The 6,976-nt window shown below is 41.6% G+C and overlaps 1 pseudogene; it reads left to right on the top strand.

The window, feature by feature from the left end:
• The first annotated feature begins 1,457 nt into the window (after positions 1-1,457).
• LOC109483318 lies at positions 1,458-6,695 on the top strand (annotated as a pseudogene).
• Positions 6,696-6,976: the final 281 nt, after the last annotated feature.

The following is a 6,976-nucleotide window of genomic DNA, read 5'->3' as shown; positions in this document are numbered from 1 at the left end:
ATGAAAATAAAATAATATTTTTGGTCGAATACTCTCCCCCCTCCCTCTCTCTCTCTCCCTCTCCCTCCCCCCCCTCCTCTCTCTCTCTGTGTATGTGTGTGTGTGTGTGTGTGTGTGTGTGTGTTACTGCATATTTGTGGTCAGCATAACCTGATAGTGACTAGATGGATCACCAGGCATAAATTATGTAAATGCGGATGTAATTTTTATCATTAATGATTAAATGTCAAAATAAATGTCTGTCGGCCACAGTATAGTACTTTTGCGTATAGAATGTTTGTAATATGGGTAGACAAAACCATACGTTAAGATATGTATGTTATGATAATTATAACCTTATTTCTAAAATCAATGAGACAGAATCAGAACAGCACAATGTACGAACACCTTTGGGTATTAGGATTTGGAACCCTCGTTTTATCTTGCTATTGAACAACAAATATATGTTTTCTTCATACCATAATGTAAACATTTCATTGTAGGTACTGTTACAGTAATTGATAGTTTATGTACTTTACGACGCGGATGCATATACGTAGCAAACTGGTCACTGTGATCAAAGCAAATGTAATGCATATGTACAAATAGAAATATCAAATTCGCTTTCCTTTCAGGAGATGGAAGTGAGGATGACTACAAGGAACCGTATCTTGTATCGTACCACTTTGATGTTACCGACCAAAGCCACGGTCAAAATGGAAAGCAAGCATCGTTCATTGAAGATAATACCACAAACTCAAGATGTCGGGAAGTCTCATTAACAAGTGGTGAGGAGTCTTACATACATTATAAAGCCGTCCAGAAACTAGCTGTTGTACCTGTACAGTCTGCGTGATATTGTAAAGTTTTGACATTTTGCATTTCATGTCACGCCTTGATATTTTATGATATACAATGATATGGACAACCATTCTACCGATAGAAAAAAATGCAAATTATTAGGGACGGCTATTCTTTTTCTTGGTTTGTCATTACGAAACAAACTTTAAGAAAGGATATTCGATAACCACAGGTGTTAATGTTACAGTAGTTGGACTGTATTTTCACATTTTATTGACCTCAGCTCAGAAATACTTGACAAAACAGTATATGTATGTCACAAGGCAGAAGCATAAATACATAGGAACGTTTTTTCAGCTTTCCGAGAGGACTCAATTAATTAGATTACAATCAATTATTAAATACAGTTCACGGTTAATAAAAAAATTAATGTTTTCATCGACGTAGACATGACCAGCAGAATCCACGTTGACGTTCTGGAAGACAAAGAACCGCCTCAACTCAACGGGGATGATATTTCCCAGAACCCAACAGACCACGATTATACTTACACTGATGATCATGATTACACTTACACCAGTGATCATGACACCAGTGGTCATGACCCCGGCGATCACGATTACACTTACACCGGTGATCACGATTATACGTACACTGATGATCACGATTATACCGACATGGACTATACCGGTATCGACGTTTACGACTATACCGATATCGACACCACTTCAGCGGCGGTGGACGGGCAGGGTGAAAAAGAGAAGCGAAACGCGGGTTTCGCCTCATCACATGGTCGGCCCGAGATGCATAAGTCTCAGAGAAGCGAGCCTGTGAAAAACACATCGCAAGCACGAAGGGAAGAAGAAGGTAAATGATTGATTTACTAAATGAAATGTCCCAATTGCTATAAGTCAAATTTAATACCTTTACGAAAGTTCATCTGTGTTGGTAGTTTTACGTTTAAAGTTAAAACTTTTGTTCCAACACATGGGGTTGTTCTCGCTTAGAGCTTTCGGCCAGTCCCTCTGGTCTTCTTCAGTAGACTGACCCAGTGAGACTTGTCACGTGACCTCTCTGAAGTGTAACGTCACTACTGGGTCAAAGGTCTAAGTGAGAACAATCCTTTGGGTTGAAACAAACTTTTCAACTTTCAACATCTCATACATTTTGTTCAACATCTCATACATTTTATCTTGAGTGTAGTTAGACTCAGGCTTTTTGAGTTACTTTCTTGTCTTTTTTTCCATTTTTTTTACAGCAGCTCCCAGATCTTGCATTGTTGCAACTAGGTATATAGAAAACTTGCGTTAAGTTATATATGGCCTCCTTTTTCAATGTTGTCCATTGTAAAATTATTAATTGCTAACAGCCGTACAACGTCTTGCGACAAGGACTAATATGTAATTGGTCAAAGTTGTGAGGAAACTTTTCTTCCAGCTGGAGGAAACATCATCCCAGTGTGCCGATGGCGACATGTCATAGTTGTGACAGTCGTCATCGTTGTCGCCACCTCGTTTAACGTTGGACTGTGGCTGATGACGGCTGTACTACAGTCTGACGTGGACTCGAGCACTGTAAGTATATAGTTTACCTGATTATGCCAGGACTTCCACAAATCATTGTTTTAACATCACTACTTGCGAATCATTTTAAAAAAGAGGACCTAACCCTAGCTTCAGCCTGTAAACTCATCATGCACTGATGTATATGAAAACGCTCATATATTTTTTCATAGCCATCCACATCTATCCGGTCAGCTGACAAAACTCAGTTAACTGCTACATGGGCACGGAACAGTTCATGTGATATTCCCGGGTCGGGGCCAACAATGCCTGCACACACACGTGACATCAACGTAAGTAATTTTCATTATCCGCGAATTATCCAAAAACCATGGACACCATGGCCATTATTAGTTTCTTGATCCCCCTCTTCCTTTTTTCTCACGATAGGAATGGCTTCATTCAAACCCTGGGAATCAGATTCCAACAACCACTGCAGAGGTAAAATCGACAAGAGGTAAGATAATACAGAGATAATCACGTATTTGTTATTAGCATTGTACACGTTTAAATTTGTTTTTGATATCGCAATTACAATGATATTTAAGATTAGGGACTGAATTAAAAAAAGCAAATACATTACTAGAAAACTTCTCACAGGTAACCAGGTAAGATGTAACAGCACCATTTAGTAATAAGCAATGTTGAAAATTGTTGTGTCTTCTTTTTTCTGGGGCGTGTCCCACTAATAGTGTTTCAAGACTAGGGAGATTGGTTTAAAGAAACAAATGTATTCCTCCTGACGACGGCAAAAAATGGCGATACCTTCTAGCAAATGGATAAAACTATCATAGTGACCACCAGTTTTTAGTATTGAATAAGCAATGATTGTTTTCTGACGACGTGCAATGTTTACCTCCCCAGATTCTAAGGACCCACCGATGATGGCAACAAAGTCAGCAACGTTTGGACTTGGCGATGTTGATGCTGGCTTCAAATTTCCGTTTCCAGTGAGACGGCCGATTCGAGTCCCCGTTTAAGAAAGTTTGCGTCACGAACACTAGACAAACAACCCACAATCATGGTTTGGAGTAGGTCGAAGCAGGGTCGCCTGGGTCTGCTATTGTTTTGCGAGGTCGGGTACTATTTGGCTGAGCCAGCTGAATGTCTCAAAATGTTCAAAATATTCCGGGGTTGTCGGGCGGTTCGGCCATGGTTGACTGGTGTTCGGTCAGTAAAACCAACCAACCAGCCAAGCAACCATTCGGGAGCAAGTCATGTCAGTAGTGTTCGGGGGTCAAATTTGACTCAATATTTGTTTTGATTCTAACAGAAAGTTAGGCGGGGACTCAGTCTGGTACCTTAACGTCAGCCAAACGTGGCCAAACGTACAAATTCCAAATAAAAATGTACCAATGCAAATATTTGACTTGTGAGTCATATATTTTACTGTGCCAACGTTTTGATGACCTTTCTGTCTTCTTAATCAGGGAAAACTGAACTTTGTTAAGTAGAATACATGTTTTATTTCAGAACGTGATCCATATCATTCCAACATGAGTCTCCTAATCACGTGTTTTAGTACTAACCTAACCCTAACCTAAACCCATACAGACACACATACACACACACACACAGACAGACAGACAGGCAAGGCTTAAGTCTTGACAGGTGCAAGATGATGACCAACTGTACACAGGACTCGGCCACGTTCTTGAGCATTCCAGCTGTGCCATGGTTTGGAAGGAACGAAGTGGGATACTTTTTACAAAGTAAATATTACCCTATTTTACTACCATTGGTGAATTCAACTTTTCGTAATTCATGATTGGAACATGACCTATAAGGTTTTACGTGTAGCCTTACCTTTATGATCTCGTATCATTTCTGGTCGTAATTAATTGTGCTGTAGAAGACCTTAAAAATGACATCGACAGTGTTTGCGGGATATTTTTTCTCACGTACACTAGCCATCGCAAAGGAACGGTTAACTAAAGAACATCTGGGTCAGTGCGATTAAACGAATTAGGAAAGGTGAGAACGACGTGTTTCAGTCCTTTGTCAGTCTCAGAGGGACCAAAATCTAATCAATTTTTGTCACACTCTACCAATGTACCAGACATCATTAAGATCCGCTCTCGTCATCTCGAGTAACACTTGACAACACAAACACACAAACAAACAAACACATGGCCCCGAAAACATATACCTACTCGGCCGAAGATAATGACAGAAAGTCCCCGCTGCAAGACTGTTTTCTTTTGTATACATCATTAGGAACACCACGCTAGCCATCCATGACATCGAATTACCTTCTAACTACGTCACACTCTAAAGTGCTATTACTGCCCCCACCCAACACTAGACTGGCTGACTACCTGTAGACTCGTCATACCCCATAGAGTGACACTCAACACTATCTCCAGCATAGCAACGTCTTGTTGTACTTAACAAGCATTCTGCTCTACCAGCCTCCCACGACGTCTGTGCGTTAAACCATTTCTCGTTCTATTGTTCACGAAAAAAGTACTCGACTTGGACTCACAGATATCGGTGCCAGAGAAAGAAGCATATGCCACATCACATGTACAGCTCGCTCACTGGCCATGACAAGAGTTTATAAGGTTCGTAAAGGTATATTTTTTTCTTGTTCTTGTCATATAAAGCTCACCTGATGTCTCTGCTTAGCCTGGGTTCCATCCTGGTTAGTTTACGTCCGCTCCTACAGTCGCTACCACTGGTTGGTGGTAGCGACTGTAGGAGCGGACGTAAACTAACCAGGATGGTTGGATGGTTGGTGGTAGCGACTGTAGGAGCGGACGTAAACTAACCAGGATGGAACCCAGGCTAGTCTCTGCTCGGATCTGAGCTATTGCCGATAATATCTTTTGGCGGGATAGTTAGAAGTTTTGTCCCAGAACTGAGAGGTCATGGGTTCAAACCCCAGACAGGCCTGGCACTGTGCCATTGGGAAAGAGACTTAACGCCAATTTCCTCACTTGACTTAGGCGAAAATGTGTAGCTATTGTTATTGGTTATTGGCGTGGGCCGACTACTCTACAGCCAAGGGCTGAATTGTGAGGAGCTTACAATGAGCTGAATTGCAAGGGTCTGGATGGAGCGGCGCTAACTAAGGTGCGGCCAAAAGACTGTGATTCACACCGGAAAGGACCCCCGAGGGACCCCCGAGTTTAAGTATGGTGGGTTCTTTAACGTGCGTGGGGTGTGGTTCTCCTACTACATGGGTCCTCCATTAACGTCTTATCCGAGAGACGTCCCTAACCGAAGCTAGGTAGTCATTTCACTGTTTATTGCGTAGGTGACTACAGGACGCCCCACACGACAAGAATGACTTCGACACCGTACATCTACGTGCTTGTATCTCTCCTCATTTATGTGGGCCTCAGCTATTTCTTCGCAACAATGTATGATGATGGACTCACGCTTTCCACCAGGAGACCACTTTATAAAATCCCCAACAGGTAATGAGCTAGTGCTATAGTTATATCGTGTTTTTCCGGTAACCATTTTTAAAATATTCAATACAAATACATTGTCTACTAAAATCTACATCTATTTAGCAACGTATGAAATAGAGTACTAATACCGATATAAACAATAAATAGAATAGCATGAAAGTTCATCTGTACTGGTACAAGTCATTATGAAATAAAGACTAAGCTTTAACTTTATGTATGATCTTGTTCGGTTATCAATTCCTTCTAACTTAACCTTAAGCTTATTTCTGGTTGTGCCGCATCAACGACTTCTATTTTTATACCATTAACAGGAGATTTTCGAGCAAACACGGTGAAGAAATCTGTGACATGAAGAAAAACGTCATGTTCGTGAAAATACACAAAGCAGGAAGCACAACAACAACCTGTATTTTCCAACGCTTCGGCTGCGAACACAACCTGACTTTCGTTCTACCAGTTGTCAAAACTGACGTCGGCTGGCCCAACTTCTTGAAACAGGAAGACTTCATACCATCTGCGGATGGTACTTACAACGTGCTGGTCGATCACACAGTTTACCATAGGCCGTTGTTGGACCATCTCATGCCTCCTGACACTGTGTATATCTCTATACTGAGGCATCCTTTAGACCAACTTCGCTCTGTCTTCAACTGGTACAGACTGGGCAAACATTTCCACGGGCTGACAGGACCAGATTTTGTGGCATCTTTTCTTGAACATCCCGAGACTTTCCACACCCCGTTCATCATGGCAAGACGTTCCCCGTTTACCCACGCAAGGAATTTCATGGCGTACGACCTCGGCTTTCCTCTGGGACTTTCTGACGACCAACCGTCTGTTGATGAGTTTATCCAAAAGCTGTCTCGTGAACTAGATTTGGTTCTTATTTTGGAACATTACACTGAATCCCTCGTATTGCTCAGGCGTATGATGTGTTGGACCTTGAAAGATATTCTTTACAACGTCGAACCCAAAAATCTACGGAAATATCACAAACCGAAAACAGACAATGCAACACTCGTAGGGCTACATCGTCAATGGAGCAATGTGGATTATCAGCTCTACGACTACTTCAACGCGACTCTTTGGCAGAAGATTCAACAAGAAGACGACGACTTTCACCAAGAAGTGCGCCATTTTGAAAACGTGCTTCAGTCAATGACTACTTATTGTACCAAAGCAATCATAAAAGTACCAGTGAACACCACGGCAGTA

This window comes from Branchiostoma belcheri, unplaced genomic scaffold (genome assembly GCF_001625305.1).
Source record: "Branchiostoma belcheri isolate BF01 breed outbred unplaced genomic scaffold, Haploidv18h27 scaffold64, whole genome shotgun sequence".
In the NCBI taxonomy this organism is placed as follows: domain Eukaryota; kingdom Metazoa; phylum Chordata; class Leptocardii; order Amphioxiformes; family Branchiostomatidae; genus Branchiostoma; species Branchiostoma belcheri.
Note: the sequence above shows the minus strand (reverse complement) of the source record. Positions and strands in the feature narration are given on the sequence as shown.